Raw genomic sequence first — 21,112 nt, 5'->3', positions numbered from 1 at the left:
ATCTATCTAATTAAGAATGGGAATTAATATAAGTAAAGGGCATTTAAAAGTAATAATTTGAGCTCGTAATCGGAGCTTATAAATAAATAAATGAATAAATTATAACAGGATTGGGTGTGGCTGTATTGTAAGAAATTTACTTACGAGGTTCCAGGTTCAGTCTTACTGCATGACACCTGAGGCAAGTGTCATCTACTAGTGGAAACTCAAAGAAGCGTATTGTGTATACATACATATATATATAAAGTAAAGCCTATTTGCCAACATAATGTGGCTGCCCCGAAAGGGACGATGTTACTGTTGTTTTAACCCCAAGAAACATCGTTTCTTGCTGGCTATACTACACACTATCTGTGTCCTTATATTTTCGAACAGGGAGCTCAGCACTCCCATCTAGCGTAAAACAACATCTGTGAACTAGTTTCTGGGTTATTGCTCTTTATCAACACAGAGTGGCTGCTTTGGCCAGATGGCGTCGCTGAATTCTATATGTTCGGACTATATGTTCGAACGGTGAATAAATAAAGTAAAATAAAATTACTTGTTTCCCAAAGGAAAAAAAGAAACTAAAAGGGGAGATGCAGTGAAAATGGTACACTCCTTCCCACGTGACATAGTCAGCCACTATAAAGTCAGACAGTTACTCGTTGTAGGAGGTCAGTAGTAGTAGTAGAGTCGTTGTACGAGTTCTCAGCGGGAGTCAGTGTCAGTTACGTGATATTTACGAGTTTGAGTTACCGTCAAGGTAGACGTTGCAAGTCGTTGTCTTGCAGAGCTATCAGCGATAGCACGAGGGAGGAGTCAAAAATAATAAGACGCGGAATACCGCCACAACATAATAGTGGCAACAAGAATATTATAGTGCCGACGACAACATACAAGTGGATGAAGATCCAGATTATAACAAAAAGTAAAATGCAATGAAAATTAGATGGGAAAATAAGGTAATGGATATAGGAGAATAGAAATAATATAAACTTGCGAGACCCGTGAATGTTTCAGGGAATTAATGGTAAACTTATTGAGTTATTTCTGAAAACTAACCAAAAAAATCCCGAAAGCGTAGCCCGTGTTGTGTCTGTATGGGAAGATAGTCGCTCACCTGCAACTCATTGAAAAATGAAAGAAATTGGAATACGATGATTACTTAATGCACTTCATATGCTTTATGCACAGTTTTATAAATTTAATATACAGCACTCATAAAATAAATATTCACTCTTATTTTCCCATTTTTCTCGTAAACAACAATAAAAAATATCCCGTACATATGATACAACCTTTTGTTAAATTGCATATATCTGCCACGTAAATAAGGGTGACTATTTCACGGAGTTGCACTTATGCGCATGTGTTAAGTGATAGGTGATATAAAAAAAACTGTAAAAAATGCACTTTTCACTATCCACGTACCACCGCCACCTCCTCCTCCACCACCACCACCACCACCACCACCACCACTACCATCATCTTCCTCTCCCTCTCCCTCCCTCTCTCTCTTTGCCTTTCTTTAACCTTAGCATCAGAACATTAATCCTCTGCTAAAATTATATTTCTAACTCTATATCACTACCTTCAACAAACTTTTTTAACCACGTAATAAATATTACGTTTCCCCTACCACACGTCATGGACACATTTTTCTCTCTCCGTCCTTTCTCTCTCACTCTTCCCCTTATCCTTTTTTCTCTCTCCTTTTTCTTTCTCCTCTCTTTAGCTTCAACTAATCACTTAAAAGTGTTACAATTACGTTCCATCTACCTTCCGTCATGGTTGCTTTTCTCTCTCTCTCTTTCTCTTCTACTTTTCTTTCTCCCTCTTTTTCTCTAATCATGTGAAAGCGTTACCGACGGGCTAAGCAACGTAATGACAAGCAGAATTATTATATAAGATGGATATGTTCGTCACAAAAAAAAAATTGAGAAAAACAAAAAGAGATCTGTGATTGGATGAACTAAGCAAAAATGACAAGTGGTATTTAATTTAAATATGTATCATCCCTCATCTGTTGAGCCAGGAGGGCTTGTGGATGTCTTATCGTATTTCTCTCATGATTAATTATCGAGGAAATCATCCGGAGGTTTTGTTGTAAATATGTTTACATCGTACCGCTAATTGCTGTCTTTTATTTCTCGTTTTCCCTACATCATAAGATAGTGCACTGCTCCGTATCGGCCACTTAATATTATACTTTGTTTTTATCTTTAAGCTGTCAAATTAGTTTGCTTAATAAAGTCGAGCTTTCTTTATTCCTGTGTTTAAATGATGAGACGTGGTTATAATATCGAGATTTGGGTACACTAGGTATATGCATCGCAACCATATGCGCGTGACATGATGACCTCTTATCAAGATAAACAACTTTTGACCTTGCAGGTGGGGCCCAGTCTAAATTTTCTTCAGGTCTAGTAGCCCAACCCGCTCAAAAGGTCCCTGGATAAAGGTTGTTTAAGGATGATGAACGAAACACCATGTTTCCAGAAGTGAATTATTTAAACCCCAAAGAGTCCCACTCAGCACATGGCTATGATGCTCCCCCACTATTCCTGATCATGATCAGAAACGCACATATCGTCAGACTTTAACTAGTTGAGCTGGTTAAAGCTCAACTGGTTAAAGTCAAGTAACTTACAAGCAATCTCTTATATTGAGCAGAATATTTGCTTTAACCCATCTTTTATACCAGGACAAAACATGTACTTGGTAACACTTCCAATCAGTTAAAATAAATAGCCAAGAGAACCACTGTCTGGTATTGCATCAGAACAGTTATTATTATTGTTGTTATTGTTGTTGCTATTGATTTAACTCAGCTTCGGTCTTATTCCTAGCAGGGTTTATATGAATAGCAGATTATTACATGTAACCTTAGGTATCTGATAGCTTTCAATAGTCTTTCAAGTGCTTAGAATCCTCATGATAATCTTTCCTATCTCTAAGAGGCAAACTTTCTGTACAAACTCTACAGTGCTTTCTATACTAACCTCCTTCAACCATTTGTCTATATCATTGCTTACAGTTCCACTGCACTAATTATTATAGGCACAACCTTATTATTATTATTATTATATTATTATTATTATTATTATTATTATTATTATTATTATTATTATTATTGTTATTGTTATTGTTGCTGTTGTTGTTGTTGTTGTTATTGTTATTGTTGTTGTTATTATTATTATTATTATTATTATTATTATTATTATTATTATTATTATTGAGTGAGAGAGCAGTTCATGCCATCAAAGTGACACTGGGGTAAAATATACGAAGCCCAATATACCCATCATGACTACCCGTCTGATAAAGGTACACTAGGCACATGCATCACAACCATATGTGCGCGACATGGTGATCTCATATCAAGATAAACAGCACATGACCTTGCAGGTGGGGCTCAGTTAGAATTTTCTTCAGGTCGAGTAGCCCATCCCGCTCAAACGGTCCCTGAATAAGGGTTGTTTAAGGATGTTGAAAGAACCACCCATGTTTCCAGAGGTGAACTATTCAAACCCCAAAGAATCCCTCTCAACACATGGCTATGATGCTCCCCCACTACTTCTGCTCGTGATCAGAGATGCACATATCGTCAGCCACTAAGGGACATGCTCAACTGGTTAAGGTCAAACAACTGACAAGCAAATCTGTGGTATTGAGCAGAATATTTGCTGTAGCCCATCTTTTATACCAAGACAAAACAATTGATGCTCCCCCACTACTTCTGCTCGTGATCAGTTATTATTATTTTTATTATTATTATTATTATTATTATTATTATTATTATTATTATTATTATTATTATTATTATTATTATTATTATTATTATTATGATCATCATCATCATCGTCGTCGTCGTCGTTGTTATTGTTATTATTATTATTATTATTATTATTATTATTATTATTATTATTATTATTATTATTATTATTATTATTTTCATTAGCATCTTTCAGTTTTGTTTTCATGTCTTGCCGAGTGTCTTCCTGACATATAGGGCAGAGAAACATACTGTATATATTGGTAGGCCATTACAATAAACGCACCAGACTGTTCATTTATAAAGTCATGTGATAGAGAAAAAGGGGAATAAAGACAGAGAAAAAAGCAAAAATAAAAAAAAGTAAACAGAAAATAAAAGGGGAAAGGAAAGAAAATTCACAACGCCAATGCTCTTCTCAATACGTACCAGTTAAGATAATTTTTTGCACTTCTTGCATGGATCGTAAGCCAGGGATCATCCTTAAATAATTTTCAGTTCCTTTTATGATACTTCCAAGTGATCCTACAATCACTGGTTTTGTAACAGTCTTGAGATGCCACATCTTTTCGATTTCGATTAGCAAATCTTTATATTTTCTGAGCTTATCAAATTCTTTTGCCGAGATATTATGGTCACAGGGTATGCTCCTGTCAATCAATAAACAGACTTTATTGTTTTGGTCTTTCACAAGAATATCTGGTTTATTTGCTTTGATGGTCCGGCCTGTACGTATTGGGAAGTCCCAAAGAATAGATACATTTTCTCCCTCAGTTACAGCCTCAGGGCGGTGCTTGTATCATTTGTCAGCATTCTTGATTTTATAAAGCTGACACATTATCCAGTGTAGATATTGGACAGCTCTGTCATGTCTTCATTTGTACTCTATAGATGCTAAAACCTTACATCCAGAGATTAGGTGGTCGACTGTTTCTATCCCATCGTTGCAGTATGGGCACTTTGGTTCTACACCATTTTTCATCATATTGGCTTGATAGTTCCGGGTCAATAAGCTCTGACCTTGGGCAGCCAAGATAAAGCCTTCACTCTCTGCCTTTAGCCCTGAGCTCCGTAGCCACTGATGGGTGTGCTTCTGGTCTACATCAGCTTGTTTGCTACGGGCCGCATATTTGCCATGGGTGGTTTTTGTTCCCACCCATCAGCCAATTGTTCTAGCGCATTTTACTTTGATCTTGATTTCACCTCCTTTGCAACTACAGTTGCTGCACTTCCTTCACGCTGTTCAACCTGGGTATTATGCATAAACTCACTTGAAAAGTGTTTTGCTCTCCTTCATAACAGAATGAAGCTTCTCACGTCTTTCATGGTTTTCAACGAGCTTTAGCAGCCAGTCATTTGATGTTTAAAGATATTTTGCCAATCCAATTGTGGTGGTTTTGTATGAGATTTCAAACTGGATCAAACCTCGACCTCCTTGAGCTCTGGGTAGGTAAAGACGATCTGCGTCTGCCTTTTGGGTGGGACATCTTATTGCAAGTCAGCAACTCTCTCTCTCTTTTACTCTTTTACTTGTTTCAGTCATTTGACTGCGGCCATGCTGGAGCACCGCCTTTTTGTCAATCTTCCTTATTTCGCTCATATTCCAGTTCAACACATTGAAACTGTAAATAACAACAGGAACTGCTAATGAATTTATAGCTAACACCTTGTTACGTGCATTTAACTCAGATTTTAGGACTGTCCGAACTCTCATGTAAGACTCCTTCCTGATCTTCTCTTTCATACTTGCATGTTGAATGCCAGAGCCCTCATTTATTCCGAGGTATTTGTAAGTTTGTTCCTGCTCGAGCTCTTTTATGACTGTGTCAACATCCAACACCACTGAATGTGAGATATTCAGTTTCCCTTTCTGGAAAGTAGCCTTGGCACATTTATCAAGATCAAATTCCATCCCAATGTCATCACTGAATGCTTTCACAGTACGTAGTAGTTCTTCAAGCTCATCATCGTCTTTGCCATAAAGTTTTAAGTCAACCATATCAAATAGATGACTTATTTTCTTGTCGCCAATTTTATATCTATACCCTCTTCTGTTGAGTTCACTTGTAAGGGGTATTAGGGCTATGCAGAAAATTAGAGGTGAAAGTGAGTGACCTTGGAAAATGTCGCAGTTGATATTAATATTTTTTGTGGTCAGTACTCCATCAGAGACGTATAACTGGAGATTTGTATTCCACATTGACATGTTGTGTTTCAGGAAGTTTGAAATCACAGGAGAAAGTTTGAAGATATCCAGCGATTTCAAGATCCATGAATGCTGTGTGCTGTCGAAGGCAATTTTATAATCAATCCATGCAGAACTAAGATTTCTGCGTTTGTTATGACAGTTCTCAAGGATCATGCGATTGATTAGGAGTTAGTCTTTGCATCCATATAAGCCTCGTCGGCACCCTTTTTGTTTAGTAGGGAAAATATCGTTCTATTCCATAAATGTGTATATTTTCTCCACGAGAAAGTTTATACGTGGTTGATAGACATGTTATGGGCCGGTAGTTTTGGGGAAATTTGGTTTCATTACTCTTCGGGAGTAGGTAAGTAATACCTCTTGCTAACCAGTCGGGTGTTTTTGCACGGCCTCTCATAATTTCATTGATTAACTGGACTAACTTTTCGTGCGCGCACGGGAGCGAGGCGAGCCAAAAATTCGGTACCCTATCATTAGCAGATTTCCAATTATGAGCCTTTGTAAGTGTCATCCTTAGGTCTGCTATTGTGATATCTTCTCTTGCTTGCACTGGTAAGTTTTGGTAGGATCCAGCCTGCATTTTCCTTATAAGTCTTTTCATTACTCTAGATATTTTCCCAGAAGTTTTCAACTTCTTCCATGGCTTCTTCAACAGTTATTTTCTTCTTCCCTATTTCTCTGTAGATCGTTTTCGCATTGGATTTGAACAACTTATTTTGTCTGTAAAATTTGTTTCTCTTATCAAATCTTCGTATTCTTTGAGATTTGGCTTGGACTAATTATCATCATCATCATCATCATTATTATTATTATTATTATTATTGGTTCCAACCCTACATTTATTTCTTCTGTCATCACTGTTGACCTTATCCCTATTGTTTTTGTTATTAACTTTTATTACTATCATTATCACCATCTTTTTAAAGAGTTCCGTTGTACTAAAAAGTATTGTTGTTAGTAGTGTTTTCATTAGAATTTACCTGTTTAGTATCACCGTCTCTAACATCTATATAATAACCTGCTTGTTCGTTCACCCATTATACTTTAGCTAGTTAGAGAGGTGGAGTGAGTGAGAGATGGCGGTGGAATGAGTGAGAGGTAGAGGTGGAGTAAAAGTGTGCGTGTGAGAGAGAGACAGAGAGGGAGATGTGAGTAAGAAAAAAGGAAGGAAGAAGAAGAGAAAGATGTATAATACGGCCAAATGTGTCACGTGGTTAGTCGAAGGGAGTGGCGAAGAGCGAGAGAAAAAGACGGTAAGAGAAAAGAAGGAGTGAGAAGTGTTAACGACGTGGTATAGGGCGGAGAGGGAAAGATAAAGAGAAAGTGATATGTTTAGGATACAATAGTCAGTAGAGGGTGATATTCTGGTGGACAGTTTAAAGAAAGGCCGGTAGAGATAGATGGAAAGGGGGCAGTTACATTGAGAGAGAGAGAGAGAGAGAGAGAGAGAGAGAGAGAGAGAGAGAGAGAGAGAGAGAGAGAGAGAGAGAGAGAGAAATAGCGTTTGTATTGTCAGAGTAGAGCCTCATCGACAGGAAAAAAGATTAAACAAACAGTTGAACTGAAATTAAATGAGCTTTGTTACTGAAAACTATAGTGATGATGATGATGATGATGATGATGATGGTGGTGGTAGCATGTTGATACTAAAAAGTATTTTTTATCGAACTAAATGTGTAATATTATTCTTTACACTTTACACTTTAGTTTGTCAGAGAGGAGGAGGAGGTGCAGTGAGAAAGAGGAAGAGGGAATGTGAGAGTAAGTGAGAGAGCAGATAGCCAACTGATGGATTATACTGTCACTCATATGGTTAGTGGAAGTGAAAGGTGCAGAAAAAGAGAGAAATATTAAAGAGATGCAGAAGGGAATCACATGGTTAGTAAGTTGATTGAAGTAGAGAGACTATTGTATCCTAAATATAAAGTGCTTAGAAGAAGGCGATTTTAAAATCATATGTTATTGTGACTGGAAGTGAATTAACTCAGCAAAATAAAAATAAAAATGCAAGTCATCATTTCTCTCTTAAATAGATTCTCTTAATCTTTTTCGTTCTGTGGAAATTCCACGAGTGTCACTAGTTATTAATAGACTGACTATTGGTATAAAAGCTATCACTACTATTATACCTACTATTCTTGTTGTTGCTGCTGTTGTTGTTGTTGTTGTTGTTGTTGTTGTTGTTCTTCTTCTTCTTCTTCTTCTTCTTCTTCTTCTTCTTCTTCTTCTTCTTCTTTTTTTCTTCTTTTTCTTCTTTTCTTCTTCTTCTTCTTCTTCTTCTTCTTCTTCTTTCTTCCCCCCTCTCTCTCTCTCTATATATATATACACACATACTATATTTATATAGATATATATATATATACATGAATATACATTATATATATATTATATATATATATATATATATATACGTAACATACGGTATAATTATATATATATATATATAGGGAGAGAGAGAAAGAAAGGGTGAGGGAGAACAAGATATAGATAGATGCAAAAACAATATATGCACAAATATTCACGTTGAAAATTTCTACGCCCCACATGGTGTTTATAGTAAATCATACTCAAACACAGGGACACACTGACACACGCCCATAGACACGCACGTACACACGTATTTGTATGCGTGTGTGTGTGTGTGTGTGTAATTATAATGCTGTAAAGCACAAGCTTCGCTAGAAAGAGGAGTCAAATGAACCCCTAAACCACATAGAGCTCATTTAAAACAAGGATGGTGACAGCCGTGCGGTGAATAAAAATTATTGGTCTCACCTCTGCGAAGATCGCAAAAGGAATGGCAGATAAATTAGAATCGATTTCTGGATTTGCGCCAAGGGGCGCTTGTCCTTCTTTAACCAAGTCTACTGTAAACAAAGCCAAAATTTAAAAGATACTTTAGTAATTATGACTATTCAAAACTAGTTAGAAGGAGAAACATATTGTTGAGAACAATGCATTTCGTTGGGTGTCTGTTATCTCTATTCTAGCTTTTGGTGGCCTAGAAGAGGTTAGAACGGTCAAATGGCAAAGGCATTATATTGCTTAGCGAAGGCATCTGGTAAACGTAACTGCTGTCACTCACAGAAAAATTGTTGTTTTACCATGAGAAAAGTGCTGTTGAACTGATAAGTGAAATTTGGTGATCAGGATCGAATCTACGGTATGCCTGCATGAAGCTACTACTACTACTACTGCTACTACTACTACTACTACTACACTCACACACACACATATATACGCATTATATTTACACGTATGTATGCGTGTATGTGTGTATGTATACATGTATCGTGATTATAACTATTCAAATTGTTAACTATGCTTTGATCTTAAATAGCACGTCAAATAATGGCTTTTTGATTAAGAAGGGAGTGCGGTTTTTAATTTCTTAGAATTTATCCGAGTCTCCGTAAGCGCGGAATCCTGTAACGTGAGGTGACCGTAACTTGCGTGCGCGTGTATGTGTGCTTCTACTTTCACATTTAACTATCGTTTACTTTTTCTACCAACAACATATATCATTCTCAAGCGCCCAACATTTATTTTACTGACCATTCATTTCTTAAGTACGGTTGATATTGTAGCTGAGGTTCACCATTATCATATAATGTGTCTAGCAACAAACACCAAAGAATAGATTCTCTTGTGGTTTATGTGTCTAGTCCTATACTAGCTAACGCAGTGACACCTGATCGATTAAACCACCAATGAAAAGGTTAACAAGTATGTCACAGATATTGATGTTTTATAGTAGTAGAGTTTTATATATACAATATATATGTGTGTATGTGCGTGTCTGTGTGTGTGTGTGTGTGTGTGTGTGTGTGTGTGTGTGTGGCACGCGCACGCGCGCACTTTTTTGTGTGTGTTGTGTGTATACATATGTGTGTGTGTGAGAGAGTGCGTTTGAATGTATACGTATAAAGAAAATAAAATACAAAATGCGACAGATCGAAAGGACGTTCACAATTAATAAAATTGTTAGGCTGACCGTTCAAAGAAGGAGAACGAGTAAAATTTATTGCGTCAAAGTATAACGTTTCGGACGTAGTTCTTCGTCGAATACGAAAAAAAATTCAAAAAGAGACAAGAAACTGAGGAAAGAAAGGGGAAATAGGAGATAAGAAAAGAGAGAAGAGAGCCAGGAATAAAACACACGTTGGTTACTTAGCATGTTCGACTTCTGACTAACCGGAAAAGTGAGAGATATGAGAGGTGTTCATTAAAGATTTTCTATGACCCACTTCCCTTGGACTGGAATAAACTTGGCATGATTATTAGCCCTTCTCTGCATAACCACCACCAATGGCGACACACTTCTTCCATCGCTTGATGCAGCTTTGAAGACCTCGTTTGTAGAAGTCAGTAGGTTGCGCCTGGTGCCAAGACTTCAACTCGAAAATAAGTTCATCATCATCCAAAAAGTGCTTCCTTTTCAAAAGATACTTCATGGTTTGGAAAGAGGTCAGATGGTGCGAGATCGGGAGTGTAAGGGGGATGAGGAAGGATTTCATAACCGCAGGAATGTGATTTCTTCTGGGCAACGTGCGCATTGTGAACTGGAATGTTGTCTTGGAGGAGGCAGACTCCTTTGGTCAGCATACCCGACTTTCTGCTTTGATGGCGTCCCGCAATTTCTGTCGAAGAGAAGCATAATATTGTGGTACCCTTTGCCAGAAAATCCACCATCACTAACCCGCGCTGGTCCCAAAAACCTGTGAGCATCACCTTGCCTGCTGAGGGTTGGACACGAACCTTCATTGGAGGTGATGAGTTATCATGCTTCCATTGCTTCAATTGGACTTTAGTCTCATGATCATAATGACGGACCCATGCTTCATCCTGTGTGATAAATCTACCGAAAAAGCTCTCCTCGTTTATTGGCACATTGCCAAAAGAGGCTGGGAGCAATTGACTCGTTCCTGCTTCTGAAAAGGTGTGAGCATACGGGGAATATATCGTGCAGATAACATCCGCATGTGCAAATGGTTGTAAATTATTTTTTTCACGGATCCTACACTTATCTTCACTTCTTGGGCTAGGTGCTGAATGCGGTGATCCTCCAAAATGGCGGCTTCCACTTTATGAATGGCGTCGTCATCAATGTCGGAATGTGGTTGTCCACCGATGTCCAACCGCATTTGAACTTACGATGCCAGTGCTTGACTATGTCGTATGACGGTGCATCGTCACTATAAACTTCTTTCATCTCATCGGAAGTCTCTTTGGTGTACAACTTTTCAAGTATAAGAACCTGATCACTGATCTGCATTCAACTTGCTCCATTATAACATCTTAGTCCATTTCAGCAATCGTAAAAGACAAATGAATACTAGTGGAAAGCTGCGATTTACAATGTGACATGTAGAGACATGTATCATTATATTTGTACAAGTTCCATTTCCTGCACTAACCGGAAGTGGGTCAGAGGTAATCTTTAATGAACACCTCTCGTAATTGTAGTTTTTAAAGACGAGAGAGTACCCGTTGGCATGCATGTGTATGTGAATGAATACGTGTATGTGTGAAAACGCGCGTATGCATGAAAATACACATGTATGTAGTGTTCATGTGTGTGTAAGTGTGCGTGTGTGCATGACTATAGAGGGTACGAGCAGTGTGCTTGTGTGAGGGAGTGCTTGGTTGGTTAGATTAGCAGTGTCTGTGTGTGATTAGAGTGTGGTATAGGTTAGTTGTGTGTATGTGTTTAGGTGCATTGTGTGTGTGTGTGTGTGTGTGTGTGTGTGTGTGTGCGTGTGTGCGTGTATGTGTGCGTGTATGTGTGCGTGTGTGTTTATGTGTGAGTATATAGGAGGCATGAGTAGTGTGGGTACAGGTGTGTAGGTGCCTACATACCTACACGCACATTACTCATACCTCTCTATACGGACAATGATAGGGTAATGGGATTGGCAGTGTATGCGTCAGTGACTGTGCGTGTCTGTGTTTATGTATATGAGTGTATGTGTACCGCGCTCACACACTCACACACTCACACACTCACACACACACACACACACGCGCGCGCGCGCGCGCAAATTAACGCATGCATGTACATATGATTATACCCATGCGAAAATATCGGGTTATTAAGAATGCAATCTCTGATTTTGAACTGGAAGTTTATTTTACTTTATCTCAACAAAATGCCATGCAGTTAATCAAAGTATGCATCTAAATTATCAACACAATTTTGCCATTTTATCGGTAGCTTATTTATACCGGTTGCGAAGAATTCTGGAAAGCAAGAGGTGATGAAATCACGAAAGGTTGTTTTTGCATCTTCTTCAGATTTGAAGTTCTTTCCTTGCAAAATGTTGTCTAACACCTGGAAAACGTGATAGTCAGTTGGTGCAAAGTCTGGTGAATATGATGGATAACATAGTACTTCCAAGTTCAGTTCTTGTAACTTGGGTAGCGTTCTTTGTGCAACATGTGGAGCATTGTCTTGCAAGAGAATTGGACTGTCTCTATTGACCAATCTCGGTTGTTTAATTGCAAGTTCACTCATCATTTCATCCAACTGGTTGAGGTATACATCCGCTGTAATTGACTTACCAGGTCTTATGAAGCTGTAGTGGATGACACCAGCGCTGGACCACTAAACTGACACCATTAGCATTTTTTGGTGAATATTCTTTTTTGGATTGTGTTTTGGAACTTCGTCTTTATCTAACCACCGTGAAAAACGCTTGCTATTGTTTAAAAGAATCCGTTTTTCATCACACGTAACAATATGATGCAAAAATGGTTCGCTTTTATGCCGTGACAGCAAAGAACTTCAAGTTTCAAGACGACGTGTCATTTGATGCTCGTTGAGTTCGTGTGGTACCCACTTGTCCAGCTTCTTTACTTTGCCGATTAGTATCAGATGGTGCAATACAGTTGGAATCAAAACATAAAACCCTACTGCTAACTCACGCATAGTTTGAGATGTATCCACTTCCACTACAGTTTCCAACTCATCCACCTTGGACTCAGGTTTGATTGTCAAGAGTAAAGTCACCAGACCGGCACTTCTCAATCTATCGCCATACAGTGCGCTCATTCGTCACGTCTTCACCAAACACCTCATTGATGTTTCGAGTTGTTTGGGATGCATTGGTCCCAAGACGGAACTTATATTCATAAACACGAATTTTTTTATCTATCCATGGGTTCACAAAAATTGATTTACAAGAAAAACTTACAATATAATTAGACATCCCGAATTGCATTTCGGAAAGCGATGATGTAACTCATCAATGTTGTAAAACAAAGAATTGTCAGGATAAAACATTAGAGTCAATGACTAACAAACATGGTGCATAAGAAAATCAGACATTTCATTCTTAATGACCTGATATATTTAAAAGTACATATAAAAGTTGGTGTATTTCTGTATTTTTGCGTGTGAGTCAATGTTATAAGCATTCGTGCGTGTGTGTGTTTTATGTGTGTATAAATATAAATATCTATGTTATGTATGTACGCATGCAGAAGAAAAAATTCATTGGAAAAGAAAGTGAATGAGACTAAAAAGGGGAGAGAAACTTGGGCCTGAACCTGGTAGTTGGTTGGTGTGTCCGTATGTATGTGTGTGTGTATAAGTGTGTTCATATAATTATATACTTGTGTGTGTGTGTGTGTGTGTTGTGTGTGTGTGTGTGTGTGTGTGTGTGTGTGTGTGTGTGTGTGTGTGTGTTGCATGTACGTATATGTGTGCGTGTGTATGAAAGTGTTTGCTGGGTTGAGGCTGGCAATGTGTGTATGAGAGTGTGTGTGTGTGCTTGTGTGTGTGTGTGCTTGTGTGTGCGTGTACGTATAAGTGTATGTGTTCGTGGCTATGTGTGTATGGCTGTGTATGTGGCTTATATTCTATGCGCGTGTGTATGTAACTGTATGTATCTCTGTGTGGGCGTGTAGTATGTTACAGGAAGATCGGTGGTGATTTGAGACCGGGTGGTACATGAGTCTTAAGGGAAGAGATGAATCGTAGTTCTTTGCGATGTCTGGATTTTGTGGATAAGTTTATAAAGCCAAGCCAAACATACTAGAGTGTTGTGTGAAGTACGGCAAGCGGAAATAAATGGAAACTAAGTTTTGTATCCGGAAACAGATGTCTCGAAAGTGCTCGGTATATCAGTCCGCTAAACGGTGACCCGTTTCGCTTATGTTGTAAAGCAAATGATGTTGGTGGAGGTGCGAATGAAAGAGTTAAAGATGTGTACTTTGTCGTGGTTCGGTCCTATCATGGAGGTGATCTTAGTGAGGAACTGGACGTGGAGATGGGCGGAATTGTGAGAGAGAATGGCTCTACCGCCTGGTGGTCACGTAGATTTTGGGTATACATACAGTCATGTATACATACGTACGAACATACATACACATCCATCCATCCCCATCCATCCATTCATACATAGTACATACATACATACTTGCATACACACATTATATGTGTGTACGTTTGTATGTGTACATACACATACAAAGAGAAAGTAACGGTGACACTAGCATATTTGGTGCTGTAATATAAGAAATGTTAATTGAAGTTATATACGTAGTGAGAAGAACAATAAGATTTTGTTTTGATGATCCTTATCATGCTGATGTAGTACCGACATAGGTTTCCTATCACTATATTCTTTCTAGTGATGCGCTATTCTCTCAGCCAGGCTCGAGGCAGTTTCTCCCAATATATGCTGTGGTGAATTCTTAAGGTGTGTTTGGACTAAATATGACAGTTTGCATAAAAGGAAAAGAAAGCGCATTATCCCATCCAAAAATATAAGTAACTTTAAAAATAAAAAAGTATCAACTAAATGATGGTTGGGAAATAATAGTTTGCCCAGAGTAGCTGCCCCCAGCTTCTAACACGGACTCAAGGTAGCTCCGGAAACTGGCGCATGCTTTTCTCATTGTAACCCTTGGAAGATCTTCGAATACCTCTTTGATCTTGACCACCATGTCGGCCTTGATTTGCGGGCAGAGCGGTTGATACCTTTCTCATCTGTATCTCACACATAGGAATCCATGGCATTACAATCGGAGGAATATGGAGACTAGAAATTTGAGCTGGTGAAACTGTAGAAATTCTCCGACAACCACTCCTTTTGAGAAGTATGGCAAGGAACAGAAAATAATACCGACGGAAGTTTCTTATCACTGTATTCTTTCTTATGCTCCTCCATTCTCTGAACCAAGCTGGCTATAGAAGGCCTACGTCAGTACTTTAACGCCATGTTTAGGATAAACATGAAGGCATGTTGAATATCATAGACCTACAAATCATCCTATGACGTAACTTGACGACAGATACGTGAATCTCATTTAATAAAATAAAAATACGGATAAAGTATAATGCCCACACCACCACCACCACCACCACCATTACTACTACTACTACTACTACTACTACTACTACTACTACTACTACTACTACTACTACTACACTACTACTACTACTATTGCTGCTGCTGCTACAAAAATATTAAACTATTTACTATCATTTATGAATGTACATGTATATGCATACCTTTATAATGCTGATGTATGCCACAAAGAATAGGCACCTTGGCATTAGATTGGTCGTGGTGGTATACAAATTCGCATATATGTATGTTCCTGTATATTATAGTTGCAGACCACCATGTAGTTGCATATTGATATCAAATTGGTCGATAAACACAATGTAAATCAGATACTGCGGCGGACCACAGCATTTATAAAGGAAACTGGTCCCACTACCACAACGACCAGAGGAAAAAATTATAGACCTATAAGTTAATAAACATACATCGTCATGTGTGTTAGTTTAGTAAATATACATTGGCTTATTAAACATACATTTTTGTGATTCGTGTGTGTGTGTGTGTGTGTGTGTGTGTGTGTGTGTGTGTGTGTGTGTGTGTGTGTGTGTGTGTGTGTGTGTGCGTGCGTGTGTGTGTGTGTGTGTGTGTGTGTTTGCGCCCGCGCGCAGTAGAGTGTGTGCTTATATGATTTGCTTATACATATGTTAAGTATAGCACATTGATAGATAAATTCATTATTCCTTTGCGCTATTAGAATGAAAGAGAAAGAGAGATTTAAAAAATTGTAATATGATCCGCACCATTCCGAAAATAAATATAGTTATTAGTCTTGAATGTCCATACACGCACTCACACGCATCAACGTACACCTACATACACACGCATTCCATTCGGAGAGACAAAAATACTAACCATAGAATAAACAAATAAATTGATAAATAAATAAACGTTTAAGCATTCACACCTTTTACAGAGTCCACACCATAGGCATACACAGGAACGCACACACCCCTCTCTCTCTCATATATTGTCATTCACATCCCCAGTAAATATAAAATATGGAATTTGTGAACAGGCCTGGAGCAGAGCTAGAGTAAACTGGGCGTATGTCATTGATGAGGTGACGAAACGCTTGATCAAACAATCGATTAATATGGTAATAGGGTAAATGGTTAACTAGGTGACTTATAATAATAAAAGAAATGAAATAGAAACACTGTTTATTATTAGTATAAGGTCCCTCCCGAGATACAATAAAAAGGATATAATAACAAGCCATAAACGGAGATATTCTTAGTCACTCATTTCTAAGAACTACTGCATGATTACATGTCAAAGCAGAGCCTTTGTGTAATCAGGTCGCATGTTGTCTGACTGACTACAGTTCCCTAAAGTAGTGATAAGCAGACAGAAAGAAAAATATTTGAATGTGCGTTGGATAACATTTGTTGTGTTATCAACAGAACAACAGTGATAGGTGAATATTTATTACTATTAAGAAGAGCATTTGATTAATAAAATGTTACATACATAGTAAAGATATTAAAACATGGGTGATCTTTTAGAAAAGGTATCTAAAATGGCCGACACTAAAGTGAATTAAACGACACTAAAGAAAATGAAGACCACCAATGAAATTCGGTGTTAAAATGAAATAAGTCATGTTGATTCTTCTGTTTTGCTTAATATTTTGAATAAATAGCCGAAAGTGAATGCATGGAACTTCTGACAATGTTCTCAATGTATCTTCAAAATTTCGGATGGCGTCGGGTTCACAAAGATAATACTCTCATCGACTGGACACGACCTTATGTAATAAATTTCTTCCATTTTTTATTTTTGCATTTTAATAGAATAATTTTACAAATAAATTCATGGAAATTTAATGAAATAACAGCTACGTTTTAGGTTCTTTCAGACAAATATATTTTATCACCGATTTTCATGAGTCCATTCATTATATGAGCATATAATAAAAGATTATTAAAGCATTAATTAAAAGCATTAACAAAATCTGTCAAACAAGAGAGAAAACGAGATTTCTTCTCGCAACAATGTTCTACATTAAATAAATATTGCAATGTATAATAATTATATAGTGTTCTGTATGCTCGTATTAGTTTCGTTTTATCTTTTGTATTACCTCAATCAAAGCATATATATATATATATATATATATATATATATATATATATATATATATATTATATATATATATATATATTATATATGGTCAGTTTTTTGAGAATAAAATCACTAATCAAACGTACGCGTAACAGCTTAGTCGGTGACCTCAAAGTATGCACAAGACACATTCTTTCAGTTTGCTTGCTGATAACAAAATAGGACAAAATAACAAATCTGATAGGGCGTATGTCAATCAACTAACTAACTATATCCTGTTTTGAAGATGAAATTTAATGACTATTGAAGTTTGAGTGACAAATTAAAAATGCATATCTATTTATGTATATAAGTACATATATATATATATATATATATATATATATATATATATATATATATATATATATATATATATATATATTATATATATAATAGTTATCCGTAATAATGAAGGGTGAAATTAATTAATTTGGAATAATTATCAATTACACCAAGTAGTCTTCGGCATGTAAAAGCCTCATTCGAGGAAAATTTAAGTAATACTAAGCTAAGGGTTTAGCAACGAATTGCCTTACCACATACCGAATTTAGAAATAGCAGTCAAAGGGTTATAGCTATTTCTTCTACTAAAAAGGGAGATCTCAGTAAAAACAGCAACTGGAAGGCGACACAAACAGGTAAGAGAGAATGAATTAACTGCAATCTATCAAACATTTTAAAGTTATCCACGGACGTACGTTTCGAAATCAAGTTTTTAGGAAAGCATAAGAATTAAATATTAAATATTAAATAATTCTATCTTACCGAAACTTCTTTTCTCTTCAGCGTAGAATACTATAATCATAAATGATTATATATTGAATTTTGAGATACTAGGAGGCACCAACTCAACTCATTATCAGAGCGAGCTAGAATCCGCAACTAGTATCACCGAATTCAAATTTGTGAATGAAACGATTGTGTCAACAGCCCCTTCCCACCCGCGTGTAGCCAAAACAAGATGCTGTGGTCAACTACTGAGATAAAATATGGTTATCCGTAATAATGAAGGGTGAAATTAATTAATTTGGAATAATTATCAATTACACCAAGTAGTCTTCTTCGGCATGTAAAAGCCTCATTCGAGGAAAATTTAAGTAATACTAAGCAATAAGGGTTTAGCAACGAATTGCCTTACCACATACCGAATTTAGAAATAGCAGTCAAAGGGTTATAGCTATTTCTTCTACTAAAAAGGGAGATCTCAGTAAAAACAGCAACTGAAGGCTGACACAACAGGTAAGAGAGAATGAATTAACTGCAATCTATCAACATTTTTAAAGTTATCCACGGACGTACGTTTCGAAATCAAGTTTTTAGGAAAGCATAAGAATTAAATATTAAATATTAAATAATTCTATCTTACCGAACTTCTTTTCTCTTCAGCGTAGAATACTATAATCATAAATGATTATATATTGAATTTTGAGATACTAGGAGGCACCAACTCAACTCAGTATCAGAGCGAGCTAGAATCCGCAACTAGTATCACCGAATTCAATTTGTGAATGAAACGATTGTGTCACCAGCCCCTTCCCACCCCGTGTAGCCAAAACAAGATGCTGTGGTCATCTACTGAGATAAAATATGGTTATCCGTAATAATGAAGGGTGAAATTAATTAATTTGAATAATTATCAATTACACCAAGTAGTCTTCGGCATGTAAAAGCCTCATTCGAGGAAAATTTAAGTAATACTAAGCAATAAGGGTTTAGCAACGAATTGCTTACCACATACCGAATTTAGAAATAGCAGTCAAAGGGTTATAGCTATTTCTTCTACTAAAAAGGGAGATCTCAGTAAAAACAGCAACTGGAAGGCTGACACAAACAGTAATATATTATGTGCATATAAGTACAGATATATATGTGAGTGTGTGATATATATATAATATATATATATATATATATATATATATTATATGTATATATACACACATAAATATCACATAATATATTCGTATGTATATATACAAAGACAAATACCAATGTTAAATACAACATGAATTAACGATGTATTAAAATTATCTCCACCGCTAGAGAATGATTTGTAATTATCAAATGGCTACTAAGACCGGCTCCACTTCAGGAAGGGAGATAATTTCACGATTGAAGATTTCCCCATAATTGATAAGCCATTAAGGAAAGTAACAGATTATTTTCTGGAGTTGAGAGTAAAGTTGTGGACATGATCTTGTGGCTCAGTCGTCTGAGCCACAAGATTTGAACTTTTGATGGGAGATGTAACAATTAACCATAACTTAGATACTCAAAACTGAAACGATATTTTACTTTCAAGTTAAACAGTTCATACCGTAAAATCCGTAAAGTAATATAACATATTTAAAAGGATTTATACAAATAAATTTCTTTGTGTGTGTGTGTGTGTGTGTGTGTATGTGTGCGTGCGTGCGTGTGCGAGCGCGTGTGTGTGTCTGTTTCTGTCTCTGTCCCTATCTCTTCCTCCTTCTCTCTCTCCCTCTCTCTCTCTCCCTCCTGTCTCTCTCTCTTTCTGACTGTCTATCAAGCGAGCGATCTGTCTTGCTACACACACACACACACACACACACACACACGAACATTTTATCTTTTACTTGTTTCGGTCACTGAAACTTTCAGCCGTACAAATCGACCTCAGTACTTCTTTTTTCAAAGCCTGGTTCTTATTCTTTCGGTCTGTTTTTGCCAGGCCGCTAGGGTACAGGTACGTAAACAAGCCAACACCGGATCTCAAGCAGTGGGGTGGACAAACACGAACACCTTCCACGCTACAATTGTCTGTATATATAATATATATATATATGTGTGTATGTGTTTGTGTGTGTGTGTGTGCGCGTGTGTGTGTGTGTGTGTGTGTTTTGTGGTGTGTGTATGTATGTATGTATGTATGTATGTATGTATGTATGTATGTATACGACGGGTTTCAGACCCAGATGTTCAGACCCAGATTCGTCATGTCTGTGAATAGCTAGGAACTAAGGTGTTCCAGCCATGATCGTCCCGTATATATTTTTTTCATTTAAACATAATATATGTAGGACCAATGTTTCTCTCAGATATAGTGCATTTACGATCGCGTGATCCAGCTTGTTCTTTTATCTTTTACTTTTTCATACATTGAACCGCGGCCATGCTTAGGCACCAACTCGAAAGGTTTAGTCAAACAAATCGACCGCCAATACTCTTTTTAATTCTTTAAGCCAGGTACTTATTCTATGTTTCTTTATTTCTTTTTACCGAACTGCAAAGTTATGGGGACTTAAAAAAATAACCCCGGTTGTCAAACGGTGGGAGGGGAGAAGCACAAAGATAAACACACACACACACACACCCTCACACACACGCGCGCGCACGACGGGCTTTCAATTTCTGTCTACCAAATCCACTGACAAGGCTTTGATCAGCCTGGGTGCTATAGTAGAAGAGACTTTCAGTGGGGCTGAACCCGAAACCATGTGGTTGAGAAGCCAACTTCTTACTACACAGCCATACATTTGTTTTTTTAAAAAAGATCACTGTAATAGGTCGAGCGACCTTATGAAGGCTCTTACGCTGGCTCCTTTATTTAAATGTGCCCTTAAGGTACACCTTCAAACAATGTGTAAATCGTTGGGGCAGTTTAGCTTAACTTTCATCTAAATCAGGGGTTCTCAGCCATTTTTTTTTTATCTATGGACCCCTTTGGTTACT

The 21,112-nt window shown here is 37.2% G+C and overlaps 1 long non-coding RNA gene across 1 annotated transcript; it reads right to left on the bottom strand.

The window, feature by feature from the left end:
- Positions 1 to 7,886: 7,886 nt before the first annotated feature.
- On the bottom strand, positions 7,887 to 15,691 carry LOC118763240. The gene is made up of 4 exons (XR_004998991.1): positions 15,681 to 15,691; positions 12,916 to 12,927; positions 12,799 to 12,801; positions 7,887 to 8,017 (listed from the first exon to the last, which is right to left on the bottom strand). It is a non-coding gene; the product is annotated as an uncharacterized LOC118763240 (long non-coding RNA).
- Between the last annotated feature and the right edge of the window lie 5,421 nt (positions 15,692 to 21,112).

Source organism: Octopus sinensis, linkage group LG4 (genome assembly GCF_006345805.1).
Source record: "Octopus sinensis linkage group LG4, ASM634580v1, whole genome shotgun sequence".
Classification (NCBI taxonomy): Eukaryota; Metazoa; Mollusca; class Cephalopoda; order Octopoda; family Octopodidae; genus Octopus; species Octopus sinensis.
Note: the sequence above shows the minus strand (reverse complement) of the source record. Positions and strands in the feature narration are given on the sequence as shown.